Source organism: Desmodus rotundus, chromosome 9 (assembly GCF_022682495.2).
Source record: "Desmodus rotundus isolate HL8 chromosome 9, HLdesRot8A.1, whole genome shotgun sequence".
NCBI classification, from domain to species: domain Eukaryota; kingdom Metazoa; phylum Chordata; class Mammalia; order Chiroptera; family Phyllostomidae; genus Desmodus; species Desmodus rotundus.
In genome coordinates, this window is record NC_071395.1 from 106,595,304 (window position 1) to 106,604,265 (window position 8,962).

Genomic DNA, 8,962 nt, shown 5'->3' on the forward strand with positions numbered 1-8,962 from the left:
GGTGTATCCATTCCCCCCTTTTCTGGTGGAAAAAGGATGGTTTAGGAGAAATTCATTCTCAGGGCTCTACTTAAACATCACAGAATACATTCTCTGGAAGGGAAGGGTGGAGTCTGGGCTGGCTTCCTTAGAAACATCATCGTTGAAAAGACACCTCCTTTCCCTGCCCCCTCCCAAATTCAAACAGGGTCTGGGGGAGAGGAAGCGATGATTGTTTCCGCCTGGGGGAAGCTGGGGGGGAAGGGTGAACTGATTTCTGAACCTTCCTTTTCTCTGGCATAGCCCTGTTTGTAGAGGTGCCCGAATTCTGAGGCAAAAAGCAAGAGAGAGAACAAGAGCATTCTCTGAAGGCGTGTGGCTGCCCTTTTACACCCCAACTCCCACAGAGTGCCCGTGTCATGCCCTCCACACTCCCCTCCACGTACACACCCTCATAATTGTTGAAACCAGAGCTGCTGGCTCCAGGGAGGGGAGTGAGGAAGCAACTGTGGACAGGTGTGGGTGGCTACATACCTTGCCTTCTGGGAGGTGACACTTCCACTACACCCCCACAGGTTTCGTCTGAACCTCACCCTCACCTTGGCCCCTTGTGGTCAGGGTGGGCAGGAGCTGAGCTGGTCCACTGCTTAACAAGCCCTTGAGCTGCCAGCATACCAATTGTCTTAAGGACCAGATCTGGGGGAAACTCATCTTAAAGAACAGTGGCAGGCATTGGGCCTAGATTGCTGGGCCAACTTCAGTGAGGGCCGAGAGAAGCACCCAGGCAGAGGTCGGGAAGCACTCATTTTCCCTGATGCATTGGCTGAAGACAGGGTGGGGCCAGGGTAGAGTCTGGGGTCCTCCAGACCAGGAAAGTGGCTGTGAAGGCCCAAAGCATTTAGCACCTCTGAATCAGAGGAGGGAATTGCCTGACTGGATGTGTTACCCCCATCAGGCTGGGGCTGGGCTTGTAATTGCTGTAATTTGTTGATGAATGCAATTTGCAGCTGGCTTCTGTCCCCGTGACAGGCTTCACCTAGAGCTGCCGGAAGGGTCTGGAAGGGGAGGGGGCGCAGAGTTGTTATGTCCAAATGCTTCTCTTGGTCCCCTCTCAGATCTCTGACCCACTCCCCCAAAGAGGGAGTTTTTAGGCTAATTGTACCCCTTTCTCCTGAACTTACCCCCAGAGATAAATTTCAGAACATACTGGTCTGGAGATGCTATGGATTTTTTTTTTTTTTTTTTAAGAGAGAAAGAGGGGAAGGGAGGGAGAGAGGAACGTTGATGTGAGAGAGAAATATCAATCAGTTGCCTCTTGTATGTGCCCCGACCAGGGACTGAACCACAACCCAGGTGTGTGCCCTGACCGGGAATAGAACCTGTGACCTTTTTGTTTACAGGACAATGCTCAACCAGCTGAGCCACATTGGGCAGGGTAGGATGCTAGAGATTTTAAAACTCAACTATATATGTGTGTGTGTATAATATATAAATTTCAAGTTAAAGACTATAGGGACACTAGAAATCATTTAGTCCAATGGTTTTCAAACTCTTTAATTTAGTATTTTCTCATTTATTTTATTTTAAAAAATTTTATTTATTTACTTTGAGAGACAGGGTAAGAGAGGGAGAGAAACATCGATGTGAGAGAGAAACATCCATTGGTTGCTTCTGTACGTGCCCCAGCAAGGAACAGAAGCTGCCACCCAGGCATGTATGTGCCCTGACCAGGAATCGAAACAGGGACCCTCTGCTCTGTGGGGTGAGGCCCCCCACACTGGGCCACACGGGTCAGGGCTCTCGTTAATTGTACTTATTTTATTATTTTTGTATCCTCACCTGAGAACATTTTTCATTGCTTTTTAGAGAGAGGAAGGGAGAGAGAGAACCGTCGATTTGAGAGAGAAGCATCAGTCGGTTGCCTCCTGCATGTGCCCAGACTAGTGGTCGCTGTCCCAGACAGGACTGAGCCCGTGACCTTTCGGTTACAGACGACGCTTCAACCAACTGAGCCAACCTGCCATAGCTCATTTATTCCAGAACTTTTAGAAGTCCTGTAGGAAGGAAGACTTTTGAGCCAAACTACTTATTTCTATCTTCTAGTCCCCTCTCCACCTCACTAAAGGAAAAAACATGAGGCGGAATGATGGAGAGAGAGAAAAATCAGCTTTTCGTGTGTGTGTGTGTGTGTGTGTGTATAAATTTCAAGTTAAAAAGACTAGAGGGACACTAGGAATCATTTAGTCCAATGGTTTTCAAACTCTTTTTTAAAAAAAGGAATGGGAATGTTCCTTCAGACAAAATCTAACATTGAAGTTCAATGTGTAAACCAAGTCATGACTGGTCCAGTTGAAGGGGAAGTCGGGGCTTTGAACCTCCTGGGTTGCCCCCCACTACCTCCTGCCTCGGGGGCCTCCCTATGAGATCTGTAAGGGTCAGTTAGGGTGACAGACTCCTCCAGGTTTGTCTGGTTTCATCATTCCAACTCCTGAATCCCAAGAAATCTGTGGAAACCGGGCAGACTGGGACAGTTGGTTGTCCCACATTGAACGGAACATGGAGAAATCACTGCTCCACCCTCTCTGATCTATTGACAAAGATACTGAGGCACAGAGAGGCGAAGTGTTTGAAGTTCCACAGATGGATTCCCCATGCCGAGGAGCAGCCTGTACATTGGGGGATAAGCTGTGTCTCTTTGCCCTGTACCCCTGTCCACCTCCAAATCTCTCTCCTACCTCAAGGACCTTTCTTATGAAGCCTTCCCTCTTTCCCTCAGAAAGAGCTACATCCTCTTTCCAAATTCTTTTCTTAGAGCATTTATAAGGTAGAGTCGTTTTTTTCTTGGGTAGTTCTTCCCATTTGGACCGGAAGGTTCTTAGTTCCATGTCTCATTTATTTCATATCCCTCAACACCCAGTGCAGTGTCTGGCATAGAGAAGGGATTCAAAAGATGTTTTTAGATATATGGATGGTGAATGGGTGAACAGATGGATGGATGTGGAGGACGGATGGATGGGAGGATGGAGGGATGGAAGGAAGGATGAACTGGAAGATAGAGAGGTGGAATGGTTGTGTGGATAGAAAGATGGATGGATGGAAAGCCGAGTGCCATGTTGAAGGCCTGTGGATGGAACCACTGGGAAGTTTCTAGGCAAGTTCCTCTATCAATTCCTCCTGATATGGTTGTTTTGCTTGAACTCGATTTTTGAAACATCTAACACTCCTCTATTTAGAGTCAAGGACCAAAGCAGCTTCCTAATCCAATTAGAAGTCATTTGAAGTGGTCGTTTTTGGATTATTTGTGGTTTTGCTTTCCTCTATGCACAGTTATGGTTTAACTACACAAATACAGTATTGGGTGAAAATACCTCAAATAGGCAGCTGATGGCAGTGACGAATACTGTCTGAAAATAAAGCAGTTTAAAAATATCAGGCAAGGGAGAGAGTGGGAGGCAAGGAGAGAGCGGGAGCAGTCGGTGAATACAGCCAGCGAGACGATGGGGACTCCAGGACCGGAAAGGCTGCAATCCTGGTAGGGTTCCAATGGTCGGGACCAAGAGACAACGAGCCAGAAAGTTTTGGAAGCGAGAAGGACATGGTGTTGACCGCATCTGGAAGTAAAACATTACACTAGAGGATTATTCATAATTCCTTCTGACCTCCTGTTCATTCAACTACAATTTAATGGGAGGCCATTCAGACCCACGCGTCCGGACAAGCACTTTCACTTCCATTGTCTCAGCCCATCGCGCCTCTGGGCAGGAAGGCGGAGTGTACACACTCTCAGATGTGCACATTCTTCTCGGGCGATTTCATCCACACCCTTGGTTTTAACCTCAGCAGCTATGCTGACGCCCAAGTCCAGCCCTCTCCTTGAGGTCCACATCTCATCTCCACCCTGCTGTTGACCATCTCCCCGTAGATGTTTACAGGTGCCTTAAACTCAGGAGACCCCACATCGAACTCATTTGTTTCCTGTCTAAACTTTCTCCATCGTCCAGATTCCCCATCCCTATTCATCGTGCCTTTCATCTGACTACTGGCCACCAAAGTCAGAACCTGGGCGTCGTCCTCCTCTCCCTCCCCTCTCCCTGCCCCTTACGCTGGTCATGTCACCACATTCAATGATTCTACTCCCTAAACACTTCACAAATCCCGTGCCTTCCTCTTCCTGCCCATGGGAACCACCCCAAGTTTAGGCCCCCACCATTTGTCCCTGGGTTACACCCCTAGCTTCTTCAGTGGTCTCCTAGTTTCCCATCTTGCACCCTGGGAATCTGATTCTTAAATGGTTGTCAGACTCAGTTTTCCAAAACGCCAATTGGTTATCTCCTCCTCATAAAGCCTCCTGATGAAAGCCCACATGTCTTTAAAATAACACTCAAACTCCTTAGCATCGGCTATAAAGACTTTCATAGTCTGACAGCTCCTCTTCTTCACTCCTCTCTCCCCTGCTCCAAATCATGACCTTGCTGGTCACGCTCTCTCTCTGTCGACCCCCTGCCCTCGCAAAGGCTATTCCTGTTGCCTCAGAACGTCTCTCCTCCTATTTTCACTGATGTAATTCCTCCTCGCTCTTCACGACTCAGAATTTTGGATGTCACCTCCTCCAGGCAGACTCTCTAACTACACTTTCCCTCTTGAGTTGGGGTGATGTGCCCCTCCTCTGACCTCTTATGGTGTCCAGTGCTTGTCTCTTCCCTACCTCTGGCTGCACCGTAGTAGAGATGCCGGTTTACTTGTCCGTTTCTCCCGCTCCAATGTGAGATTTCCCAGGACAGGTATGCTGTCTTTCACGCCTACTTTCCTTGTGCTGAGTGTGTTGCTTGGCATGTAGTGTGCCCAGTTAAATGTTTGCTGAGTGAATGTATGACCTCCTGTAGATCTCTATCCTCCATGGGCCTTTGATCTCATCCTCCCTCCTGAGGAGGTCAATTCAGTTCAGTTTAAGATTGGACTCAGGATATGCTGTAGAAATCGGTACATTTTTCTCTCTCCCCCCCCTCTGTCTCCCTCCAATTTTGCTGGCAGCCACACCCTTGGCGCAGACACAGGGAGCTCAGTCTGTAGAACGTCAGCTGGCAGCGGACAGCCCTTCCCTTCCTCCCTGGCTCTGTCTTCGCTCAGCATAAATCATTTTTCCTTTTTGGGTGTTCAGAGCTCTGATAGCAGAGGACTGGGTGGGAGTGTGGCAGCGTCGAGCTGTCTGCAGGGAGGCGGAAAGGGGAGGTGTGAGAGAGCCAAGAGGGGGAGGGAAGCAGTGCTCTGTAGGCCCTTCAGAGGGGGGAAGAAAATTTAGCTCTTCAGGGCTGCCAGGGGTGGAGCAGCGGGGATGCGCTTGTCCCCTTTTGCACCCTGGGAGCTGAGATTGTTTCCCTGTTGATATTTAGCCTCCCAAATAGTGGTGAGCTTTCTAAGGGAGGGGGTGAGAGATAGAGAGAGAGGTAGAGTTAAGGGTGGGGGGAGAGACAGAGAAAGAGAGATTATGGATTTTCAGAAGTGGCCTTGAATAGTCAGTCCCTTGCTATCAAACCACTGGGCAGAATCTTGGGGGTCAGGCTACTATTGTTTTGTTTTGGAGAACACTGAAAAAGAGAATCTGTCACATTCGTCATTCATTCAGTCATTCTTTCCTTCATTCCATTTACAGGTGATGCCCGATGCTGGGGCGCAGAGATGAATAAGGCTCAGGGCTGGGAGCTCACCATCTAAGGGGGATGCGATGTTTAAGTAGATATGTTACAACACAGCAGCCCAGTGTGGGCTGGGATGGCTGTGAGAGCAAGGGCTTGGTGGGCTTGGAGGACAGGTCACTTTGTCCATGGGAAGGCATCAGCTAAGAAAGGGACATTGGCCCTCAGGATACATTTCTGCAGAGTCTCATTCTCACAACTGCCTCCAACTTCACAGTTCCTCAGAGGAAACTCTCTTAACTCTTCCTGAGGAGAGTAGCAGCGTGTGCAGTAGAAACAGCACTGAATTCGGAGAAGACCACATGTTATACACCCCGGCTCCCTTCCTTCCCTCCTCCCTCCCTTCCTCCCCTCCCTTCCTTCTTCCCTTCCTTTCCTCCTCCCTCCCTCCCTCTCTTCCTCCCTTCCTTCCTTCCTTCCATAAATGCCCCGGATCAGAGGTGAGGCCTTGAAAAATTAGCATTACTTCTCTGAGCTTCCGTGTTCTCACTGAGATAACTGAGATTGGCGAAACCCACCTCTTCGTTCTTCCCGAAGGATGACATGAACTAATGTACACGTGACGATGCTTTGTAATCTGTGAAGTACTTTGCAAATGTGGTCTGTTATTTGTCCTTTCCCTGAGGCCCTCACTCAGTCAGCCAGTAACTACTGAGTGCCCTTTTCTAAGTTCCGCCCAGCCCCTCTCCCAGGCAGGAGCCCGTTTCGTGCACGGGGTGTGTGTGTGTGTGTGTGTGTGTGTGTGAGTTGCTGTAGCACGCCTTCATCAGGCAGCGACCATCTGCTCTGTCTGAAGGGAAGTCCTGGCTTCCCCAGCCCCCAGCCTCCGCCCCCAGCTGCAGGCAGGCGGCGACAGGCGCCCTCCTCTCCCGTCTCTCCCTCGGCCTATGGATGCTGGTGCACGGAGGAGGCCAGGGGCGCAGGACTCACCAGCCCTCAACACCCTGCTGCTGGGACTTCTTCTTTTTTTTTAGATTTCATTTATTTTCAGAGAGAGGGGAAGGGAGGGAAGGAGAGAGGGAGAGAAACATCAGTGTGTGGTTGCCTCTTGCACGCCCCCAACCAGGGACCTGGCCCACAACCCAGGCATGTGCCCTGACTGGGAATCGAACCGGTGACCCTTTGTGAACTGGCAACCTTTCAGTTTGGTTCTCAGGCTGGTGTTCAATCCACTGAGCCACACAAGCCAGGGCTGCTGCTGCTGCTGCTGCTTCTTCTTCTTCTTCTTCTTCTTCTTCTTCTTCTTCTTCTTCTTCTTCTTTTAAAGATCTTATTTGTTTACCAGGACTTCTGTTCCTACAAGATGAAGACCCAAAATAAAAACATGGTTGAAGAGCAAGGTCGTATGCCAGCCTGTGTCTCTGCAGGCTGTCTGAGCCATCAGGAAGGGAGCTGAACTGATTACTTTGTACTTCCCCCAGGCCCCCGACACTCACATCACAGGCACCCGGGAGAACCCCAGAGCTGAAGGGTGTCAGAGAAAGAGGCCCTAGCCTAGGGGTGAGCGGGAGACTGGAGGTTGCTGTCCCACCATAGCCATTGTCTCCACAGGTCCTAATCAGCCACATCATCGCTCCAATGCATGTATAGACCTTCACAGTTTGTAGAGTGCCTTTTCTCTCATTTGGGTCTCACAAGAACCTGTGAGGCTGTTACTGGAGAGGCGGAATAGGGTAGAGGTGCAGGGTGTGGCCCCTGGAGCCACACAGCCTGCCCTGGGATCCATGCCTAGTGCTTACCAGCTGTGGGACTGAGCGAACCCCTTCATTTCTCCTCCTCTCTGTTTCCTCATTTACAAAGTAGGGTTACTATGCCCTGGCCGGTGTGACTCAGTAGACTGAGCGCCGGCCTGGGAACCAAGGGGTCATCGGTTCCATTCCCTGTCGGGGCGCATGCCTGGGTTGCAGGCCAGGCCCCTGGTTGGGGGCGTGCATGCAGGAGGTAACAGGTTGATTGACATTTCTCTCCCTCTCTTTCTCCCTCCCTTCCCCCCTCTCTAAAAATAAGTACATAAAATATTTTAAAATATATAGGGATAATAATAGTACCTACTCTGTGCAGGTTTTGTAAGGACTTATAGCCTACTTCCTTAGGGTCCGTCTCCCCACCTTAGACTGTAAGCTGTAGAAAGGAGGGATCTGTTTTGTTTGCTGCATGTCTGGAGCACTTAGGAAAGCGCCCATCACAGAGAGGTTTGCAAACACAGGTTGCACGAGATACCAGATGTGCAGGGGCTTTGTGATCTAAAGGGGGCCCGGAGAGGGGCCCAACCAGTTACTCTCCTATCAGAAGGCACGGGCCCATGACACAGTCACCCCATGAACACGCAGTGGTTCTTGAAGAAACACCTTCTGAGGAGTGTCTGTGGTCTGAACATATTCTCTGTGCTCTCTCAGTCTTTCACTGCCTGGTTTGTTTGTTCACGTGCCCAACAGTCCTTGAGTGTTGCTCCGTGCCAGTCCCAATTCTGGGCGCAGGGCAGAGGGGCCAGTCGTGTGAAAAAGGCCGATAGGGTCCTTGCCCAGCATACAGTCTGCTGGACAGAGACAGTCCTGGACGGGTCCTAGGCTGTGTGGCTGGTACCGGGACAGAGGGACACACTGAGGCTTTAGGGTCACACAATCCTCACATCACTGCTTCCTGATTTATGGAGGGGTGGGGACTGTCTGCCCAGCATGGATCCCCTCAGCTCAGCCTGAGATACCCCTTTTCTGTAGTCCCTTTTGATATCCCTTTTCACAGGTCCAGGGTCAACAGCAGATGGGGAAGCTCTACGAAGACCCCACAGGAGGAACCCAGGCTGGTCACATTCCTGCCGTAACCCTACTGCCCAGACCCCTGTGTTTCCCTGTGAGCGGTCTGCAGAGCCAGCCTTGCCATTTCAGCCTTTGCTAATTAAGCGTTACAAAAGGAGGGAGACTTGGAGTGCAGCCCGGCCAACGGGCTCTTTATTCCATCACTTGAATCATAATACATCTCCAAATTTCCCTTGATTTGGCTAATTCAAGAGATTAAGGCCCAGATGTGATGGAGGCAGGATTGCCACTAAGTGTCACAAACCCCTCATTTAGTACCAGTTGATTAGCGACCATAATTGCCCAGATGGTGGGAAAGCATGATTAGTCCCTCTGTTATACCAAGCCCCGAGAGAGAGAGAGACGGGAATTAATCACGGAGCCAGGGTGGGAGAGGCCCTTCTTTCTCATCACTCTCTGTCAAGCTGGCAAGAAGGTCCCTGTTGAATATGCAGTAGAGGAAGCTGGTCAGTTTTCCCACTTATCTCCAATCAG